Raw genomic sequence first — 22805 nt, 5'->3', positions numbered from 1 at the left:
TCCACTTTATTATTCCTTTTAGCACAATAGTATTCCATCACCAACATATACCACAATTTGTTCAGCCATTCCCCAATTGATGGGCATCCCCTCATTTTCCAGTTTTGGGCCACCACAAAGAGCGCAGCTATGAATATTTTTGTACAAGTCTTTGTGTCCATTATCTCTTTGGGGTACAGACCCAGCAGTGCTATGGCTGGGTCAAAGGGTAGATATTCTTTTAGCACCCTTTGGGCATAGTTCCAAATTGCCCTCCAGAATGGTTGGATCAGTTCACAACTCCACCAGCAATGAATTAATGTCCCTACTTTGCCACATCCCCTCCAGCATTCATTACTTTCCTTTGCTGTTATGTTAGCCAATCTGCTAGGTGTGAGGTGATACCTCAGTGAATTGCTCAATTTTAATAAGAACTGGAAAGACCTACTTGAACTGATATGAAATAAAATGAGCAGAAGCAGGAAAACATTACACAGAGTAACTAAAACATTGCAGTCACTTTCAGGGTCTGATTTCTCAGCTGGGCAGGGAAAAAAGGTTGCAAAACCCTACTAATTGCTTTTCTTTTCCGGCTCGTGGGAATTCGTTTACTATCGTTATAGGGTCTTAATTTGGGGAGCAATTTCAGCGGCCCCTTGACTAACACGCAGCTGTCGTCATGCCACAGAACGAATACAGTTATACCGAAAGCAGTATGGCTACTGCTTGGATTACCATGAGAAAAAGAGAAGGAAGGAAAGCTGTGAGGCTCATGAACATTCAAAGAAAGCAAAGAAAATGATGGGTCTAAAGGCCAATCTTTACCATAAACAACATCATGCTGAGAAGATTCAAATGAAAAAGACTATCAAGATGCATGAAAAGAGAAATATCAAGCAAAAGAATGATGAAAAAACTCCCCAAGGAGCAGTACCTGCATATCTTCTGGACAGAGAGGGACAATCCCGAGCCAAAGTCCTTTCCAACATGATTATACAAAAATGAAAAGAGAAAGCTGGTAAATGGGAAGGAGAAAAAGTAGCAGTAAAGGTTATTTGTACAGGAAAGAGGAAGAAGAAGACTTGGAAGAGAATGGCTCCTAAAGTCTGCTTTGTTAGGGATGGCTTTACTCAAAAGCCACCAAAATATGAAAGATTTCTTAGACCAATAGGTTTGAACTTTAAAAAGGCTCATGTAACTCACCCTGAACTTGGTCACTTTTTGCCTACCCATACTTGGCGTGAAGAAGAATCCCTCATCCGCACTATATACAACTTTGGGTGTCATTACCAAAGGTACTGTCATTGAGATGAATGTGAGTGAGCTGGGCCTTGTGACACAAGGAGGCAAAGTTATCTGGGGAAACTACGCACAGGTTACCAACAATCCAGAAAATGATGGAGGCATAAATGCTGTCCTGCTTGTTTGATTGACTGATCGAATGGAGTTCTACATTTTTGCTAATTATTAAAGACTACAGTATATCAAGAAAAACACAATAGGTCTGTTACTATGGAGAACAGTCAAAGAACATAATATTCCACCAATCCTGATTATAAATGAGGTCTACTCTTCTATTAAGTAAATTCTATTTATTATATTGTATATTGGCTATTAAAAAGACCCAGTTCTACAGATTAGATTTTTTGATTGGTAGTTAATTTGAAGTTTAAATACTTTTATTGATAATTGAGCACAATTTCTAGAAAAAAGAAGATGAGACACTTTTCTATTCTTTTCTATTTTTTATGTGACTTTTTTGCATTTTGGAATGGTAATTAAAAAAAAAAAGCTTGTAAAACTGACTACTGCTGAATATAGTAAAATGCTCTCAGAAAAAAAAACAAACCCTACTAACTGCTTAAGGTGACTACAAATCCATTCCCTCTAAACCTAGCACACAATTGTTCCAAATCCTTTTATTAATCTCTTGGTATGTGTCTCTCATTTCCCAGTCCCTGTACCCAAATATTACGGCAAACTGGCCAGTATTTACCTACTTAGTGGAGATTTTATCACAGAAGAAACAGGTGTTTTCTTATTAATGTCCCAGGCTATGACCAGGCTATTTTTGCTTTATTGCTTTTGTTTTAAATCTCGATGAACAAAAACCCTTACCTTGTGTCTTAATATTAATTCTAAGAAAGATGAGTGATAAGGGCTAGGCCATGGGGGTTAAATGACATGCCCAGCTAGGAAGCATCTGAGGTAAGATTCGATCCCAAGTCCTCCACACTCCGGACTGGCACTCTAGCCACTGTACCACCTCGCTGAATAATTTTGATTTTGATAACCTTAGTTCTGAACCTTTTCCTCTTGCCGTTGAGTAATTCATTCATTCATTACTTCAGCAAGGATTTATGAAATATCTACTACATGCCAGGCACCAGAGATAAAAGACCAAAAAAAAAAAAAAGGAACAGCCTCTGCCTTCAAGGAACTAGGTACAAGAAGAATAATGCCTGACTTGTAATCAGGAACATCTGAGTTCACATTTCTCCCTTACCCCAATCAGGCTTCTCTATTATGCTATTCTTCCTTGATTGAGGCCATACTAGTAGTCCTTATTTCCTTGACTAGCAAATCATTCAACCTTCTCTGGCCTCTAGCAACCCCATAATTTCTGTGGCCTGGACAAGAAGGGGATACTCATTAATTGGAGAATGGCTGAACAAATTATGGCATATGAATGAAATGGAAGGCTTTTGTGCTATAAGAGATGACCAAAAGGATATTTTCAAAGAAATATGGGGAGGCTTATATGAATTGATGCAGAAAAAATGTAGCAGACTCAAAACAGTTTATATAGTGACTACAACAAAATTCAAGAAATACTTAATAATATGTAATGACCAATCATGACTCCCAAGGACCAGTGAAAAAGGAAATTACCAACTTCTTGACAGAGAGGCGATGGACCATAAACTGAAGAATGAAATAAATATTTCTAGCCAATGTGTGGATTTGTTTTACTTAAATATGCAAAAATCACTGAAGTTGTCAAAGATGCCAACTACTCACCTCTCACTCACACCCTCTCAATACCTCTACCTGTGTGTCATTCTTATAGTACTAACCCTAGAATTCACTGATGACAGCAGGGCTATTTTACCAACAGAAACGCCTCCTCCCACACCTCCATTTTCCAAGAGAGCAAAACCTCAGGAAGACCAGGGGGGGCAGGGTCTGGGCCTTAATGAACTAAGGCTTGGCAACTGGCTTTATTAATCAACACCTGAGGGAGCCTCATCAACAAAGATGGTCCCAAAACAGCTGTCTTTGGTTTAAAGCAACAAGAGCCAAAAAGGCACCATTAATGCAACTTCTGAAATTTTAAGACCTTACACATAATTCCAGGACTTAAATGTCTGGGAGACCCATCTATGCCTGACCCAGGAATACTTGCTTCTGACCAAGCCCAAAGTAGAAAAAAGAAGAGCCAAAAGGAATGAAACAGGAACAGGCTACATTTTCAATTAAAAAGGACTGAAGGAAGAAAAATAGAGCAGGCAAAACAAATTCCCAAAGCAGCAGCTGCTGTCTTTGTAATCATAAATAGCACCTGACTCAATTCCTTCAAAGGAATCAAAGCCCTGGGTTCTATTTTTGTACACAGGATTCCACCTCAGTGCAGCTATCCTCAAAGGTCTCTTCCAGGTAATAATTACTCCCACTTCTAGAGAGCTTGAAAAAGGGTGAAAAAGAGCTTTTCTCCCAAGCACCCTTAGGTCAGTGTTACAAGAACTGCCCCCCATTCCAAGTCCAGTCTGCACTGTGAGCTGCTTCTAAGAAATGAGAGTCCTGATTTCCAGCCCATTCTCACCTTTTAACATGAATCCTCAAGATATCTTTTTTAAGGTGGCAAAAGGCCAGGTCCAGCTCAATATCACTGGAAAAAGCAATCAGGTCCCCATCTTCATCTAAATATGAAATATAAGTCAGTGATAATATTTGCTTAACTTTCCTATTTTCTGATTCAAATTAATGAAGCTATCTATTCACACTATAACCAGGGGCCAAATTATGCATTGCCTTTTCTCCTCCATGTCTGCACTGTTATGTACCCTGGATTTTTGGATGACTCAGTTTACCCTTACCTTTGAGAAACCCCAGTGCCAAGGACCCCTATTTTGGGTTGAATGTTAAGCACATTTTTGTTTTGAAGGCTTCTCTATTAGATGAAAGTTTTCCTCTTAGAAGCCCAGTTTCTTAGTTTGACCCTTGCCTTTGATTTGTTGCAATTGACCACTATTTGAGAACCCCTTGGGGAAGGTTGCAAAGAGGTTTACAAACCTGTTTGTAATTAGTTTCTATAGGTTTCCCATGCCCAATTATCCAGAAAATATCAGGACTCCCAGATTCCTTTTTTCTTTGGAGATGGCATCTTCTCCCAAGGTTGTGGTTCTCAGAGTCCCAGAGCCTTTGGCTCTGTGTGGTATTTAGCTCATGACTGTGTGGTGGCCAAAATATTGAACCTATCTCTTATTCCTGATTAAAGAGTGGGTTTTATGATTACTTGGTAGTTCTGTATTATTTCCAAGTGAACAACCCATTAATCTCAGTCACCCACATAGCACAAATCAAAGATGGTGTTCTTGCGTAGCTGTCTATCATGGAAAAATTCATCACTCCTGCCTCACAAGCATCAAGGTGATCAACTTGCCTTGAACTTCTTGACAAAAATATTGGAGTAATCTGGCATTTCCTTCTCTGGCTTTACAGATGAAGAAACTGAGACAAAGAGGGGGTTCAGTAAGTCAGTCACCTGGCTGCCCCCAGACTTCTTCAGTGCAGGATTATTGCCACTGTATACCCTGTAGGAGATAATTTAATTAGATGAAACTGAAAAGCAGGTGGCATTCTGGAGCCAGTCCAGGGGATAGTCCTGTGTCCTGTGGGAACTGGGCAATGGGGCTTTGAGAGATGGGTAGGATCCTCTTCAGGAGAGGCAACTCTTGCCAAAATGGGCCCTGACATACTAGGTCAGGATCCTAGTGGGCGGTGGCTGATCCCAGTCATGGAATCACTAAATTGAGGGCTGGGGAAAGAAAAGGTTTCCCGGGTGGTAGTTGGTCCAATCCAATAAGCACCCCAACACCCCATCCCTCCCCTGCTGCCTCTTCCCAGTTCCCCCATTGCCTTGTAAGCTGAACTTTCCTTTCTGATCGGAGTGAGAGCTTCTGAAGAACAGGCTTTGCCTCTATTTTTCTAGTCGTATCCCCAGTGCTTGGCACAGAAAACAATGATTCATTTATTCTCAGCTCCAGGGTATTATAGAGGATATTCCTATTCAGGTATACACTGGACCAGATGGATTTTGGAGAGGGACCACCTCAAAGATCAGTGCCACCTGAACAGGGCCAAAACCACCATGAAAAGGCAGGGAAGAAGGCTGTAAAGAGTCCACTGAGGGGGAGAGAACTTTGCCTGCTGCTGGTCTAGGCTTGGATGTCAAATAAGCAATAAGCTAGGACCTTCAGGGCCAGTTTATTGAGATAACCCTGGAGAAAGGAGGACTTGTAGATACACATGAGAAACGCCTGCCAGGTAGACTTGCCTAAGCTCTGGGCTCAGACACTAGCTGAAGTGGGAATGGCAAATCGCTCCAGTATCCTTGCCAAGAAAACCCAAAATGGAATGGTGTGTATATATAATGGTATTACATGCCTGGAGGGGGCACCAAACAGGAGCGATGGGGACACAAAGAGGCCAGACAGTCCCAGACCTCAAGAGAAACTGTTAAGTGACTTTCCCAGGACAGAGCAGCTAGTAGGTATCTGAGGCCAAATTTGAACTCACATCTTCTTGGCTAATACTGTACCCACTAGCTGTCTCATGAGATCAAAACTCCTAAAAAAAACTCCTCAAGTGACATTTTCTCCATAATCTTATAACTGGTGCCTCTACTTACTCTTACTTATAACTGGTACCCTCTTACTCTCTTAACCCCCTTACAATCTGGCTTCCACTCTTGTCATTCCACCAAAATGGCCACCCCAAGTTACTAATCATCTCTCAATTGCCAAATCCAATGGCACTTCCTGAGTCTCCTCCTACCTGTCTGATCAGCCCCTTTCAGCTCAGGATTGAGGGCAGGCCTAGAGACAAAATATGGCCTCAAACACTTCCTAGCTGGGTGATCCTGGGCAAGTCACTTAACCCCCATTACCTAGCCCTTACTGCCCTTCTGCCTTAAAACCAATACACAGTACTGATTCTAAGATGGAAGGTCAGGGTTTAAAAAATATTATCAGGCCCTTTAATAATAGGAGCATCCCTCAGGGATCTGTCCCAGGCCCTCAGCTCCCATGAATTTAGTTACTATCTTTATGCTGAGGATGCTACCTATCCTGCCCCAATATCTCTGCTGATCTCTATTTTCCCATCTCCAATTGCCATTCAGACATCTTGAACTGGATGTCCAAAGCAGAACTTATCATCTGTCCCCCCTGAACTCTGCCCCTCCTACCTTCCCTCTTACTTTCAAGGCCTTTCAAAGACTGCCTTCTCAGTCATCAACATTTATGTTTTATTATGGTATGTTACATTACATACATCTAAAATTAGGGTGATTCTATTAATGGATATACTTATTCATATCCCCAACAATGGGAGACAACCAGGTGGCTAAGTGCATAGAGGGCTGAGCTGAGTTCAAATCTGGCCTCACACACTCACCAGCTATGTGGCTGGGCAGAGTACAGAACCTGTTTGCCTTAATCCACTGGAGAAGGAAATGGCAAAACCAGTCCAAAATCTTTTTGGAAGAAAACACCAGGAACAGTTTTGGGGGCTTTGTATGGCTCATGAGGTCACCAAGAGTCTGACCCTCTGACTGAACAAAACCCCCTCCCCACTCCATTAGGATCCCTTGGGGGTAGGAGGTATTCAGTCTTCTCTCCCCAGAGTGCTGCACAGAACAGGGGAACCCCAATCGCCAGGCCAGCCAGATGTCACCTTAGCAACATCTCTCCAGTGAGGCTCCTTCTTTCCTTGGACACTACCACCACCAGTGCAGGCTCATAGGACAAGTGCACATGGGCTCAGGTTGTCCCCTTCCCTTCCCCCACCCTACTCCATAAGTCCCAAAGACTCCCACCAAAGCCCTTTATAACCTCACCCCACCTGGCCTTTCTAGTCTCAACCCACTCCTGGCTCTTCAATTCTCATCTCTCCTGGCTATTTCCCTCTATCCTGCAGGCCTGGAAGGTTCTCCCTCCTGCATTCTGACTACTGACAGTTTCCTGGGTTCCTCAAGGCACACCTGAGGGCCTATCTTCTCCAGGAAGCCTGCCCCAAGCCCTCTGGATTCTAGGGCCTTCCCTCCACATAGCTTCCTGGCCTAGGCTCCTCCATGAGACTCTAAGCTCCTTTAGGGCAGGACGGCCTCTGTCGGGAAAGCTGGAGCTTTAGCAGGTGTTTGATTTCAAGCACCTGATTCTCCTCCCACCTCCAGGGAAGGGCCTAATTATCTCCCAAGCATCTCCCCCAGGTGGGCCTGTTATCCCCCTGTCTATCCAGACAATATTGTGGGCAAGCGCAGGATGCCAGCCAGTTTGTTGAATTAAGATGTCGTTCCAAGTTTGTTCAGAGAAAATGGGTCCGAAAATGGCCCCAGCAGAGTACAACAGCAAGGAACAGCTGTCTGAGCCTTCCCAAAACTACCCACAGCAGCGGGCCGGGAGACTGAAAAAGGCCCCAAGGCCTGGCAAGCATCAAGGCATCACTTCTAAAGGGAGGCGGGCACAGCCGAAGGCCGCAGGCTCAAGCCAAGGCTACAGTAATGGTAGCTAACATTTGTACTGCACTTGTGTGGAGCGCTGCGCAGCTCACCCTGTCACACCTGAACTTCCGGTGCTGTGGTTACAAATCCCTTGGGGGTGGGACGGTTCGGCTCAGGGGCAACCACCCTGGGTAAGGAGCGGCTGGGGACCTGGCCCTGGCAGTTCCGCCTGGGCCGCAGCACCCCGGCCCGCATGGCTCCGGCCACCTAGGACCACGGACCCCACGCCGCCACCAAAGCTCCCTCACCTCCCTCACCTCCCTTCACCGCCCCGCCTCACCGCGGTAGTACGCCTGTAAGACCACTCGGGACTGCAGAGCCGGGAACACTCCGGCCACACGTAGGAAAAGCTGCTCACAGTGGACCCGACCGTCGAGACTGTCCAGGGCGAAGCGACGGATCTCGTGGACCGACTCCGCCTTGGGCTTCTATCCGTCAGGGGCTGCATGGTCACAAGGTGGGCTATAACAGGTGGAACTTGAACAAGAGGATGGGCCGCTGGGCGTAAGTGCATTTGAATTCCGAACTCGAACGACTCGCCTATCAGTGTCGGGCAGAGGCCGAATGAAAAAAAAAAAAAGGACAATATTATCAGAACAGAAGTCTGGAGACGGCATTTCACGTCCACTCCCGGCTCTCATAGACGCTAGCGAAGTCTCCGCTCGGGTTGGGGCGGGGCCACTTGCCGCTCCCGGCCCCGCCCCCTTCCCCAGCTCCTTATTAGTTCGTCCGCCCCGCCCAGCCCTCCCTCCACTCTTGGGGGTGGGGGGAGTGTGCGAAGGAAGCAAGAAGGGAAAGAAAGAGAGAAAGAAAGAAAGGAAAGGGAGGTTGGTTTCACTCTAGTCCCAAAGATAATTGAATCATGGGCTCTTTTTAAGAATTCTTGGTCACTGGGACTTCTCTTGAATAAGGAAGGATTTCTTTAAAGTGGATAAGAGCTCAGGGTCTACAGTCAGGAAACCCTTCTAGTACTAGCTAGGTCACCCTGGCCTAGTCCTCTAACCTCTATCTCAGTTTCCTCAACCATAAAGTGTGGATAATAACAGCCCCTCCCCCCAGGATTGTTGGGAGGATCTAATGAGATAGACAATATGTGTAAAGTGCTTAGCACAAGGCCTATCTAAATTCTTGTTTTTTTCCTTTTCTGTTAACTATGTACTGCAGGCTCTCCTTAGCTGGTAAGTATCTCCCTTTCCCAGAACCTGTGATCCAGCCAGAATGGCCTTCCCCCTGCTTCTCATGTCCTCTACTTTGCCCAGGCTGTCTCCTGTGCCTGCAGCCCCCTTCCTCCTCTTTTCTGCCTCTTGGAGCTTCTGGTGCCCTCAGAAGCTCGGTTTCTTCAACTGTACAATGAGATGGAGAAAGAAATGGCAAGCCATTCCAGTAGCTTTGCCAAGAAAACCCCATGAACTATGGTGGACAGGTGTCACAGCCAAATGAGAACTCTTTCCAAACCTAAAGCTGCCATATTGCAGGGAGCCTCCCTACACTATATAAATGCTAGGTATTGTTAGGGTCCGTTTAGGGGCCAAAGGAACAGAACAGACTGCAATCAGCACAGAGAGGTGGTTTATTGTAACTCACTTCACACGCGTGGGGAGGAGCCCAAAGGGGGTTCCCCCCCCAGCAAACTTTAAGGCAGGCTTATATACCCTTGGAGCTTACCGAGGGTCAATGTGGTTATCACACAGGGTTCGTTGGCCTAGGAAGGGTGCTTATCTGCCCCGGGTTCGTTGGCCTAGTTCCCTTTCATTCCACACTTTTTTTTTTTCAGCGGCTTGGAGTCCCCGGGTCCCGTGGTTGTTGGGTGATTACCATGGCTGGGGTGGTTGGGCCTGTGAACCTTTGGGCAGTGCCTGCGTTAGGAGTAGTGGTACGGTTGAGTATCAGGGTGACTAGGGGTGGGCCCCCAATAAGTAGGAGTAGGACGACGAGTAAGATGCCCCCGATCATGACAATGAGGCTGGTTAGCCATGGGGAGAACTCGAACCATCTAAGGGAAGATAGTGTAGCCCACGGTTTAGACTCTCTATCTCTCTGCCTCTTTTCAAGGTTCTTCCTGATGGTGGCTAAGTTACTACGAATCACTCCAGAGTGATTGACATAAAAACAGCATTCTTCCCCTAATGCGGCACAGAGGCCTCCTTCCTTAAGGAAGAGGAGGTCCAGTCCCCGTCTATTCTGCAGCACTACTTCGGCTAGGGAGCTGTGTGACTGTTCCAGAAACTTAATGGAGTCCTCAAGAAGCTTAATGTCGCTATCCATTGAGGTCAGGACGGGTTGTAACCCAGCTTGTTGGTAGACGAGGGCCCCTATTCCTGTGGCTGCTCCTGTTGCCCCTAAGATAGCCGCTACTGCCAGGCCTACGGCTCCCCTTTTCTGGCGGTGGGTTGCATGTTCCAGAGCCCCGGGGATCTCGTCTTCTGGGTGGTAAATGACTCTAGGGATAATGACGACAGCTATGCAGAAATCCTGGCTCGTGCTCAGGTATGCGACGGAGACACATTGTTGTAGTCCGGAATAATAACATACCCATCGCGTACCGTTGGGGGGTCGGAGAAATGAGTTGGCAGGTAAAGAACCTAAAGCCATGTTGGTGGCACAGAGGGAGGTGTAGGTCCCCTGGTCAGTGGGGTTGGATTGGCCCACACAGAGTCCTCTTCCCTCCACTTCCACAGTTACCCCGACGGTGGTATCCATCCAATTGCAATTAGAATCTCAATTGGAGCTTTTTGGGTCGAGTATGGTTAGGTTGGAGGGGGCCAGGTTTTGGCCATACCCCGAGAGGTATGAGGATGGGGTAAGGCACAGCCAGCAGGAGGAAGTGAGATTTGGCCGGGTGTTATTCAGGGCTAGGAAGGTACCATCGAGTAAATTGAGGTACGGGTCCAGTCTGGGGTTCAAATTGCCAGCCGCGCGGGTGAGGGGTAAGGGAAGTATCAGGATGATCGGAAACCAGGTCCTGGTTATGACAAGGAAGGGGATCGCCGCGAGGAGCAGAGGAGGTAGGGACCCAGTATCCGTGGCGGTGGACCTCGGGGGGGGGGGGGGGGGGGAAAGGTCGGTGGGGGGATAGGGGTCCCAGATGAAGGGGGGGTCGGTGAGGGGATAGGGGTCCCAGGGGTCCCATATGAAGGGGGGCTTAGTGGGGGGGTTCGGTGGGGGGATAGGGGTGTCCCATATGAGGAGGGGGGTGCGTTGAGCAGCCATTCGGCCAGTATCTTGAGGAGCCTTTGGCTTGACTCCGGCGAGGATCCTGCATAGGGCTGGATGTAATGCCCCGTAAGGTTTTTGATGACGGCCATAGCGGTCCCCGTGCACGAGGAGCTGGCATATTGAAACCACGTGACTACCCTGCAGGTCGGGGTGGGGGTGGGTAGGTCCCTTCGTTCCGGGGGGGCAGGTGTTGTTTTCCTAAGCCTAATCTTGGGCCTTGGTTGCCAGGGCTGACTCTGCAGTGGCCCTATGCTGTGAGAGGTGGTGACCGGTCTTTTTATAATCCTGAAGGTGGTCCCAATGTCTTTTCCCCACTTTGCATGTTTCCTGATGCCCCAAGTTCGTCCATGCAACCAGGTCCCGGACGTCGGTTGGAGGACCGTAAAGTTGAGGTGGGTACACTGGTGGGGTGAGGGGTGACAGGCAAGTCTGATAAAGGGGTCCTGTTCTGGTGGGGCCCAGGAGGTACTGCCCGCTACTGCAGTTTCGCAGCCCCAGCGATGACAGTAAAACTGGCCAGGGGAATTGCAATAAGGCTTTTCCAGGTTGTAACTAGGGCATACGTAAAATGGCCCGCCGGCGCCCCACTGGGTACATGGGGGGCCCTTGTGCCCGTTGATTCCGAAGGGGAATAATCTGCACACCTTGATTGTAAAGGTCGGGGCCAGTGGCATGGTGATGGTGGCAAGGGTGACCCACCTGGTACGGGTGGTGGTTCACCTGACCAGGCCTGGCCGGCGCTGAGTCAGCATCACATATAAGCACATTAAGGTCCAAGTGACCAGCCTGTGGGGGTTCATGTCCCTCCGTGGTCTGGTTCGGGTGGAAGGTTCGGGTATGGGGGTGCCGTAGGTTGCAATGGTAGATGCGGTGGCTGTTCCAAGCTCGACAGGAATGGTGGTCTCGACAGGAACGGTGGTCTCGGCAGGAACGGTGGTCTCGGCAGGAGCGGTGGTCTCGGCAGGCCCCACCCAGAAGACGCAACTTCCCGAGTCGTCCCAGGCCAAGCAGGAAGCATTGGGGAAGGGGGTAGCGGGAGGGGTGAATGGGATGGCATTCGCTTCCTCGGTTTCCTGGCTGGGCCCCTGCTGGGGAGACAGAACCGCGGTACCGCCAAGTCCACACTCAGAAACAGGTCTGGAGTTCAACCGAGTCGCGGGCAAGCCCTCACCCCGGAACGGGATGGACCCGTGACGCTTAGGACAGGTGTGTCGTATAAACCCCGACCTGGAGCACAAAGTGCCACCCTTTGCCTGTATGCGTTTCACGGGGTTTCCCTCCAGCCATAAAGTATGCCACGCTCTCTCATTCACTCACACACTCAAGCCCAGAACCCCGCAGTTTTGGTTTCAAAAAAAGCCAATAGGAGTCCCAGAGGCTTACCTGCTCGGCGTAGGTCTCCTGCTCTCCGTCTGTGGTTCCTGGACTCCCTCGGGACGAGCCCCCATATGTTAGGGTCCATTTAGGGGCCAAAGGAACAGAACAGACGCTGCAATCAGCAGAGAGGTGGTTTATTGTAACTCACTTCACACGCGTGGGGAGGAGCCCAAAGGGGGTTCCCCCTCCAGCAAACTTTAAGGCAGGCTTATATACCCTTGGAGCTTACCGAGGGTCAATGTGGTTATCACACAGAGTTCGTTGGCCTAGGAAGGGTGCTTATCTGCCCCGGGTTCGTTGGCCTAGTTCCCTTTCATCTTAACCATGATAATTATAATTTAGAGTAAGTTAGGAGACCGTGGATAGAGCTTGGAGTTAGGAAAAGTGGAGTTAAAATCCAGACTCAGATATTTGCTGGCTATATGACCCTGGCCAAGTCCTCAGCCTCTGTCTTCCTCAAGTTCCTCATATAATATAGGGATAATAATAAGACTTGTACTCCCAGGATAGCTGTGAGGAGCAAATGAGATATCTGTAAAGCACTTAGTGAAGTGCCTGGCATATAGGAAGTGTTTAATAAATGCTTCATTTTCTCCTTTCCTTTCTCATAGGGTTTGGTTTTTAAATTTTTAATTGAGCCTGAAAATTGCATAAGTTGATTAACATTTATTAAGCATCTCTTATGTGCCAGGAACTGTGTAGCTAAGCTGGCAATTCTCTCTAGAACTGGATTCCCCTTTTCTAACAAACTCAGTCCCACAAGGCAAAGGGCATTTGCTTTAGCCAGAGACAGGAGGCTTAAAGGCCCTGGGAGGGTTGCCTGCCCCTAGGGGTTAGAGAGATGACCTCAGAGAGGCTCCAGGGGCTCAGCCTGAATAGTGGGGGACAGAGGGGTGAAAAGGGGGGCTAAGATGAGAGAATCAGTTCTTTCCTTCCCAAGTTTGTTATTTGCATGTGCCAGATGTGTTTTCTTTCACAGCATGAGGAATATGGAAATATGTATTCTATAACAGCATGGGTAGAACCTATATTTGACTATTTATGCCTCCAGGATGGGGTGGGGGTGGGGAAGGGCAGGAGAGAAGCTAAATTGCAAAATGAAGGTCAGCTAACAATGGTTTAAAATGGTTTGTCCCAGGAATGGAAAAACATTTTAAAAGTTAAAGAAAATAATGAAATTAGATCTGCAGGCTCCCTCCATCTCCCCCCCCCCCATTTGATTCTCACTCCTAGCCATGGCCAGGCTGGCTGAAAGGGGCAGAAAGTTGTACTTTCCCAGCAGAGGGAGGAAGAACTTGGCTCGGCTTAGAGGAGACAGAGACAGAGACATCAGCAACAGCTGAATAGTCTTCAAATAGATCTGGGGGCAGCTTGGTGACTCAGTAGATAGAGAGCCAGGAATAAAGATGGGAAATCCTGGGTTCAAATTTGAGCTCAGACACTTCCTAGCTATGTGACCCTGGGCAAGTCACTTCACCCCAATCGCCTGCCCCTTGCCCCTGTTAACTTGGAAATAATACAGAAACTACCAAAGTAGTCAGAAAAAAACACTGTTTAATCAGGATAGGGATAAGTTCAACATTTGGCCCTTTACTCAGAGTCTGGCACTACAATTTTTACAGAGTCTACACCCTGGGCCTTGGGGATATCATCCCTGGGAGTGTAAAAAATAGACTCGAATACAGGACTACAATCCCCATGAGCCTTTGCTCCACTTCCCCAGAATGCCTTGTAATCTCACCTGGGCCGAGATCTAGAAGGTATTTAAACTGATTCAAAGGCTTTTGAAGGGCCTCTCTCTCTTGGCTTTTTTTTTTGGACTTCCGTTTTGGAGCAGGCGGTCTCTTGCGTGATGTGAGGTTATTTTGTCTAGGCCTCTGGCCTAGGCACATGTTTCTTACTTGTATATTCTTTAATCTTTAACCTTTAATAAACCTCTAAAAGATATAATACTCCTTGCAGAGAGAAACTAATTTCTACCTGCCTCAGTCTCCCTGTCTCCCCTAAATTTTAATCTTTACAGTTTGGCGACCACGAAGGGACAGTTAAAAAAGTTGTGTAGTTGCTTTATTTTTATTAACATGAAAGTTGTTTTTTAAAAGTTGATTGCCAGTCTTTAGTTATTTTTCTATTCTTTTGATAATTGACACATACACCCCCATAACTGAACATTACATTCTGAGCTAAACTTTATATATTTTTTTTAATACTTACTTCAGGGGGGATTGTATTTTAATTTAAAATCTAAGAATTTTTTTATTTTTGAATTTTTTTTTGTTTGAGATTGTATTTTTATAAAAATCCAAGAATTTTGTTTAAGATTTTACTTTTATAAAAAAATTCAAAGATTTTGATTCTGTTTGAGAAAAGATCCTTGGAGCAGATCGCTCAGGACTCATTGCGACCAGCTGGTAACAGTATTGGCCACGTGGGTGGAGGGGAGAGAAGAGAGGGAAAGGAGAACGGGTAATTTTCCCTTAGGCTAAGCCTCCACGTGGATGGGGGTATTGGCCACGGGGGTATCAGAGAGGGGAAAGAGAGAAAAGACTAGAGAGAAGAAACAGATCTTTTCAAACAGAAACCTAAAAAGCAATGGGTTTAAAAGGATTTTTTACTCTTCTGGCAATTTCATTGATTTTACCTGCCTGTCTGGGAGCAGACTCAGCCCAAAGATTCAACTTTAACTTTGGGGAGGAAAATGGATGGCCCAGCGAACTGGAAGCCAGGCCCAGAGACCGGAGGTCTCTAGTTAAAATCTGGCCTCCGATGCTTCCCAGCTATGGGCCCCTGGACGGATCTCTTGAACCCCATAGCCTAGCCTTTACTACTCTACCTTCAGACAACAGACATTTAAATGGATAATTAAAAACAAACAAACACAAAAAAAAAAAACCCAAGGAACTTTGAAGAGACTAAAGGCTATATTCTAAGGCATTTCAGACTCCAATGGTTTATTTAAAAAATCTCTGTATTCTATTGCATTGTTTTGTTTAAGATCTAACTTTGTGATTTTAAGTTCATATATTACTGGATTCAATATTATTCTGCTTGAACTGAAGGTTGATTGAATTTATTTTGAATGTACTGAGTTTTGAAATTCTGTTGTTTTTCCCATATAACTGTGTTGAACAAATATTATTGTGAATAAGCCCATATATGAAAAAATAGCTTTTTTCTATTTTGCTGAGGATAGATGGACTTCAGAACTGGTTACAATTGTATTAACAACCTTTGGAATTTTAATGTGCTAAATACCTCAAATGATTTGATTTTAAGGGTTTTTTAAATATGATTTTTGGAAATTTTTTTACAATCTGGTTATTTTTGCCAATTGTAGCTGAAGTGAAATTCATTTTATAACCCCCAACCTTCCCACATGTGAATGGAAGTTGGGCAGTTATTCTCAGGGCATTTGTACCTTTAAAAAGCCTCCAAAAGGAGCACCCCTTTATTTATACTCTTCAGCTCACTACTTTACTTGCATCAGAATGATATATAGATTTCTTGATTATGTTCTTAACCCTAGATGAGTTTTACTTTGTTTAAAAAAAATGTTTAAATACCAAGGTTGAAAGATTGCTGTGTTTGTAAAAATTGTGACAAATGTCCATCAATTCATAGGTTTTTAAAATGTCATACAGCAACTTATGTGAAATATGAAAGTATGTTTGTTTGCTATTGTAATTAATTGGGCTATTGAGAATTTTGGGGATTTTGATATCTACATATTTGTACTACTGTATTTTTAAAGATGAAAAAATTGTTAACCTTGTTCAATTCATTTGCCTTCTACTCACAGTGATCATGGCCAGATACAAAGAGGAAATGGATCTCATTTTTGATGAGAAAGCCTTGCATTTTATATTTTCTTAGCTGACACAGAGTGTCAATGATTATAAGCTATATTTTTGAATTTTCTTAAAAGCTCTTTTATTATTACATTTTTCTTGCATGTGCAATATACTTTTTCAGTTTTTTGATTATTTTTTTCTCTCCTTTTTATATTTGAAGCACATGTCACCAGCATTAAGATTTTCTTTAACTTTTTTATTTTTCAGTGCTACAAATTTGAAATACATTTGCTAATGCATAACCCTAAAAGGCTTGTGACTATAAAAACAATGCCACTAATTATTTAAATAAATTATGGGACTTTGCTTAATGATTCTGTCTGATTCTAGGAGAAGATATACACACAAGAGCCATTTCATAGGGCCAAAGAAAGGTCAATCTAGGATGGATTGATGCACTTCTAGGCCAATACAAAGGTCTTGAACCTAGTGTGAAGACTCGAGGTTACTATGTTTAACATGTGTTAAGACATAGGCTTTCCTTGTATCCACACTCACCCTGAAGATACTCACAGACGAGTATCCCCGAAACCTTGGCTTCTATAATCTGGTCCCTTTCTTTTCTGCCTCTCATAGTGTGGTACCTTTCTGTAGTCCTGGCACTGACTGGGTAAATGCATCATTACTTAGATCATTTTGATTGGGCCCTGACTGAAGGACCTGTTATAGATTTATTTTTCTTCTACTTGGAAATTTTACACATAAGACTTTGATAGTCTATATTTTCATCCAGAAATTTTTCTTTTCTTTTGGATTTTCTGATGTCTTTTTAATATCTCTTGCCAATTGATTCATATACCTCATACCTCAGCCATGCATCCCTAACTGATTCTGAATCTTTCAATCACCCACAACACAGGGGAATGTAAAAAAATATCATTATTTAAATTGCAAAGTTTAAATTCCTTTTGAGAAGAATTTAGGTAAAGAAGATGCTACCTCTCTGAATCCAGAACTGAACTGTTAGAGAAGCCACCATGAAGAAGCCTCCAGACCACAAGTTGCACAAAATTGAACTTTGAGTGTGGTTGATTGAACATTTATTTGTATGTATACTTTTATGCCAAAGGGGACTGCCCCCTAATGGCTTTTTGTCAATGTGTCCAGCAATTATTGGTTTTATTCTTTTTTCTCTTATCCTCACACTATTGTAATCTTTTAAGTTTATTATGATCCTTTTGGGGGAAAATTACTTTTTCCAAAAATGATCACACGGGGAATGTAAAAAATAGACTCGAATACAGGACTACAATCCCCACGAGCCTTTGCTCCATTTCCCCAGAATGCCTTGTAATCTCACCTGGGCCGAGATCTAGAAGGTATTTAAGCTGATTCAAAGGCTTTTGAAGGGCCTCTCTCTCTTGGCTTTTTTTTTTTTTGGACTTCCGTTTTGGAGCAGGCGGTCTCTTGCGTGATGTGAGGTTATTTTGTCTAGGCCTCTGGCCTAGGCACATGTTTCTTACTTGTATATTCTTTAATCTTTAACCTTTAATAAACCTCTAAAAAATATAATACTCCTTGCAGAGAGAAACTAATTTCTACCTGCCTCAGTCTCCCTGTCTCCCCTAAATTTTAATCTTTACAGTTGTGACAACTCACTAGCTAGATGACAACTGAGGAACAAAAGAATTTGGGGAATCTGTATACCATTTGAGGAATCCAAGGGCAGGGAAAGATGATTGACATTACCATAGCTATAAGGAAATGGGTGTTTTCAAACTATACTGACAGAGTACAATTGTTGTGGGGTACAGAGGTGTACCCCTGGGGTTCAGGAAGGATACCTTATGCAAGATTTGGAAACTTAGCTTAACAGCAAAAAGAGAGATTTATTAGTAATGTTGAATTTTTAGCCAGCAAGATAGTATGAGTGGAACAATCTGGAACTCTGCTCCCAGAATGCCTCAGTTCTAGGGTATTTATATTCTTTACAACAGTGAGGAGGTGACTCTGGGGCAAGGGGTTGGGGGAAGGAGGTTAGCCTGAAGCCAGGGGGGTGGTTCTCCTGATTTGGAGGATAAATGAATCAGGTGTGTCTCTTTGTCCATCTCAATTCAGTGGGGGCAATCAAAGGAGGGTAATCCTCAAGGTCTGGTGTTTGGGGTTGGGAATCCACAGGGGTCTAAGGGAACAAAGGAATTTCCCTGATAATAGTTTGCCTGAGTTTCTGGGGTACAATGCCCATGCCACAGTCAACCTTGGGAAAGGAATCATAGCCAGAGGCTAGGGCAGTGATAGGCAACTTTTTGTGCTTGTTGGGTCAAAATTCTCCAAAAACTGAGAATAACTCTGGTGGTGTGTCACTTCAAGAAAAAAAAAAACATCCTTCTTGGCATGTGGCCCCATACTTTATTCCATTACTCAGTCTGAAATTGCTAGCCTGAGATTCCCTTCATGGTGGATTCTCAGGGGAAGGGAAGAGGGAACAAGTACAAGCTTTGGGGTCTCCAACTTAAGTTAGTCCTTGTCAACATGGAAATCTAGAGATCCCCAATTTACTTAGTTTAAGGGTATGAACCCCAGGTTTTGACCTTGTCACAGGAGAGGTTTCCCCCTGAGGGAAGATCCCTCTTCACCAGACAATAGACATCCACTTCCGGTGGGAGGTAAATCCCATTCAAAGATCCAAAGTCAAGTAGCTCTTGTCTCCAGAAGCCTTTCCGGTAAATCACACCCTCCTTACTGAGGATTGAACTCCAGACCTTCAGCTTGCTAGACTGATATGCTACCTACTGTGCCAAAGCTGAAGTGGATGTCTATTGTCTGGTGAACTGGGACCTTCCCTCAGGGGGAAACCTCTCCTGTGACAAGGTCAAAACCTGGGGTTTCTACCCTCAAACTAAATAAACTGGGGATTTCTAGATTTCCATGTTGACAATACCTATTCCCATAGTATTCAGTTTTGTAATATTGTGGGGGGCTTGAAGTGAACCTCCAGGGATCAGGAAGGTTACCTTTTTAAGGATGCAAGACTCTGAAACATAGCTTAAAAGTAAAAAGATAAATTTATTAATTTAGAAGATAATGTTGAATCTGGCCAGGAGGAAAGCATAGGTGGAAGACTGGCCCTAGATGACATTGTTAACTTGGAAATAACACAGAACTATTAAATAGTCAGAAAAACCAAGTCTTTAATCAGGATAGGGATAAGTCCAGTATTTAATTCTTTACTCAGAGTCAGGCACCACAACTTTTTCAGGTTATAAACCATGGTCTCTGGGGATATTATCCCTGGGACTGCCACAATGCTAGATGACCACTTCAAGGAACAAAATAATTTGGGGAACCTATATACCATTTGGGGAATCCAGGGGCAGGGAAAGATGATTGACATCACTAATAGCTACAAAGAAAATGGGAGTGTTCAAACTACACTAACAGGATACAATCAAGCTTAGGAAAGGAATCAGCTAGAGGCTAGGTTGTAAGAGAAGGGGCTGCTTATAATGGATATTAAAGGATGGTTCCTGCCCAGGTGTGGATCCCCTTGGGAAAGGGTCTAATACAATAGGGGAGACTACCTACAACAAAGAGGGTCCTTAGCATATGCTTAGTCTCACCAAACTAGGATTGTTATTCCCCTGAGGGTTTCCCACTCAAACTCAAACTGCTAGCCTGGGATTCCCTTCAGGGTAGATTACCATGGAAAAAGGGAACAAGTACAAGCTTTGGGGTCTCCAACCTATAAGCTAGTCCTGAAACTTAGGGTTCATCAGACCTCACTAGACCACAAGTTTGGGATTCCTAGATTCCATGTTGACAACATCAATTCTGGGTTCTTTGTGCTCTTTACAACAGTGAATGACATGGACACTGTACCCCAGAAACCCAGGCAAACTATTACCAGTGAATCTCCCTTGCCTTTGCATCCTTGTGACTCTTAACCTAGAAACACCCAATGACCTCACCTAGGGTACTGAGAAGTTTACCCTCTTTTGTCCTCTAGATTTAAGGTGGACAAAGAAATGAATCTTTATGCCTCCAGGCAGACCCCAGTCAGATGACCACCTCACCCCCACCAAATGCCTGAGGGACTAACACTCTCCAAGTCACCTCCACACCAGGACATAGCATCTAAAGAGTATATAAACCCCAGAACTGATGTCGTCTGGGGGACAGACTCTCCACCCATGCTGTCCCCATGGGGAAACAGCCTTTCCTTTCATGCTCTCCTCCCAGGAACTGCTCCCCATCTTGCTGTTCCACCTTGCTATCCTCCTGGCCACTCTCAACATTACTTTCTAAATTAATAAATCTCTTTTTTTGTTTTTAAGCTAAGTTTTGGAGTCTTGCATGCTTGCAAAAGGTATCCTTCCCGAACCCCAAGGGTATCCTTCCTGCCCATAACAGTGAAGACATGACTCTAGAGTGATATGCACTGACGCCTGGGCAGGGGGGAGGTTTGCCTGAAGACATAGGGGGTGACCCTCATAATTTAGAGGATAGATGGATGTCTGAGATACAACTTGATGATATCAAGGAAGGGTATCTCTCTGTCCATCTCAAGGACAATCCAAGGAGGATAATTCTATCAGGTTCTTATAGGAGTTATCAGATGTTTTGGGTTAGGAGTCACAAGGAGAGAAGAGAACAAAGGAAATTCCCTGCTTATAGTTTGCTTGAAACACTTCTATAGTTTGGGGGGAACAATGCCCATGCCAGTAATAGAGCAATCTTTTAAAACCAAACCCCAAACCATATGCCCATATAACCAAGTGATAAATCATGTTTTCTTCTGTTCCCATAGTTCTTTCTCTATGTTATGGGGGTCGATGTGTACCCCTGGGGTTTCCATCTTCTGGGTGCCAAAATGTTATGGGTGGGAAAGGATACCCTTGGGGTTCGAGAAGGATACCTTTTGCAAGCATGCAAGACTCCAAAACTTAGCTTAAAAACAAAAAAAGAGATTTATTAATTTAGAAAGTAATGTTGAGAGTGGCCAGGAAGATAGCAAGGTGGAACAGCAAGATGGGGAGCAGTTCCTTGGGAGGACAGCATGAAAGGAAAGGCTATTCCCCTGAACATCAGTTCTGAGGTTTTTATGCCTTTTTACAACAGATTCTATGCCCTGGTGGGGACATGACTTAGAGTGGTAAGCCCTCAGGCATTTGGTGGGGTGAGGTGGTCATCTGACTGGGGTCTGCCTGGAGGCATAAAGATTCATCTCTTTGGCCATCTTAAATCTGGACAAAAGAAGATAAACATCTCAGGACCCTAGATGGGGTCATTGGGTATTTCTAAGTTCAGAGTCAGGAGGATGCAAAGGCAAGGGAGTTTCCCTGATAATAGTTCGCCTGGGTTTCTGGGGTACAGTGCCCATGTCATCTAGATGTGGATAGCATTCTTATAAGTCTCTCAGAATTGTCCTGGATCAATGCATTGCTATTAGTAGCAAATACCCTTACATTGGGTTGTTCTACAATGTTTCAGTTACTGTGTACAATGTTCCTACGGTTCTGCTTATTTCACTCTGCATCAGTTCATGTAGATCCTTCCAGTTCTTATTTAAATCAAGCAATTCACCAATCCTTATAGCACAATAGTATTCCACCACCATCATATATCACAATTTGTTCAGCCATTCCTCAAATTGAGGGACATCCCCTCATTTTCCAATTTTTTGCCACCACAAAGAGTGCAGCTATAAATATTTTTGTACAAACAGATTCTTTCCTATTTTTTTTATCTCTTCAGGATACAAACTGTTAAAGGGAAATGAAGAGAACCCCTGGGCTGATGGTTTAAGGTTAGTTTGATTGGGTTGATGAACTAACCACCACCCCCGCCCCCAAGGGTTTTCACTCCCTATCTAGACAGATAGCTGATGGCTGCCCTCTGTCCCCTTTCAAATATGATGATGACGCAAGGAAAGCAGAGGAATTTACCAGAATAGGGAATACCACAGGAATGGAGAATGACAGGTGATTAGGAAATTTTTGTGAAACCTAATCTTCCTGGGACCCCCTTTTTGTAAAAAAACAAAAAAACCCTTGCTGAAAGGAGATCAATAACATTTGAATCAGGGTTTTGCATAACCTGACTCTAATAGAGACCTCCCACCTAGACCAAACCTCCACCCCCCAACCTCCTTTCTTCTCTTAAAAGATCTGACTACTTTTGAATAAACAAACTCCTTTTATTTGTGTAAGAATTAAAATAATATTTCTACCCAGATATTTTATAAAGTTTATTGGAAAGGGTAGACAACATTCCTATAAGTAACCTGACCATGTGATGCCTAGCCTGCCAGTCTCTTCCTCATTCCTTCCTCACCTGCCTGCACTGTCTCTTCTTGGTTCTCCCTTTCAATTCTCCCACAGTTCTCCCCCAAGCAGCCCCCAACCTTGATTTTTATTGATGTTCGGAACATACATAGACTCAACCCTGGCACAGCTGTGGTATGTCAAGAATGTTTGATAAACATGTAAAGCTCCTAAGGAGGGGGTGGGGATGAACTTCCTTGACACAATATCCCCTGTGATCCTTTGGGAGTCCCATCTCCTCAATGGATCATTTAACTATAACTATTTTATAACTCTAAATACCTTCTAGCTAAAAAATACATACAATATTGCATTTATCTAAGAGGGAGTTACAAT

The 22805-nt window shown here is 44.5% G+C and overlaps 1 pseudogene; it reads left to right on the top strand.

Moving 5' to 3' along the window:
• Positions 1–642: 642 nt before the first annotated feature.
• On the top strand, positions 643–1949 carry LOC100618913 (ribosome biogenesis protein NSA2 homolog; annotated as a pseudogene).
• The last annotated feature ends 20856 nt before the right edge of the window (positions 1950–22805 follow it).

Source organism: Monodelphis domestica, chromosome 1, assembly GCF_027887165.1.
Source record: "Monodelphis domestica isolate mMonDom1 chromosome 1, mMonDom1.pri, whole genome shotgun sequence".
Lineage (NCBI taxonomy): Eukaryota > Metazoa > Chordata > Mammalia > Didelphimorphia > Didelphidae > Monodelphis > Monodelphis domestica.
Note: the sequence above shows the minus strand (reverse complement) of the source record. Positions and strands in the feature narration are given on the sequence as shown.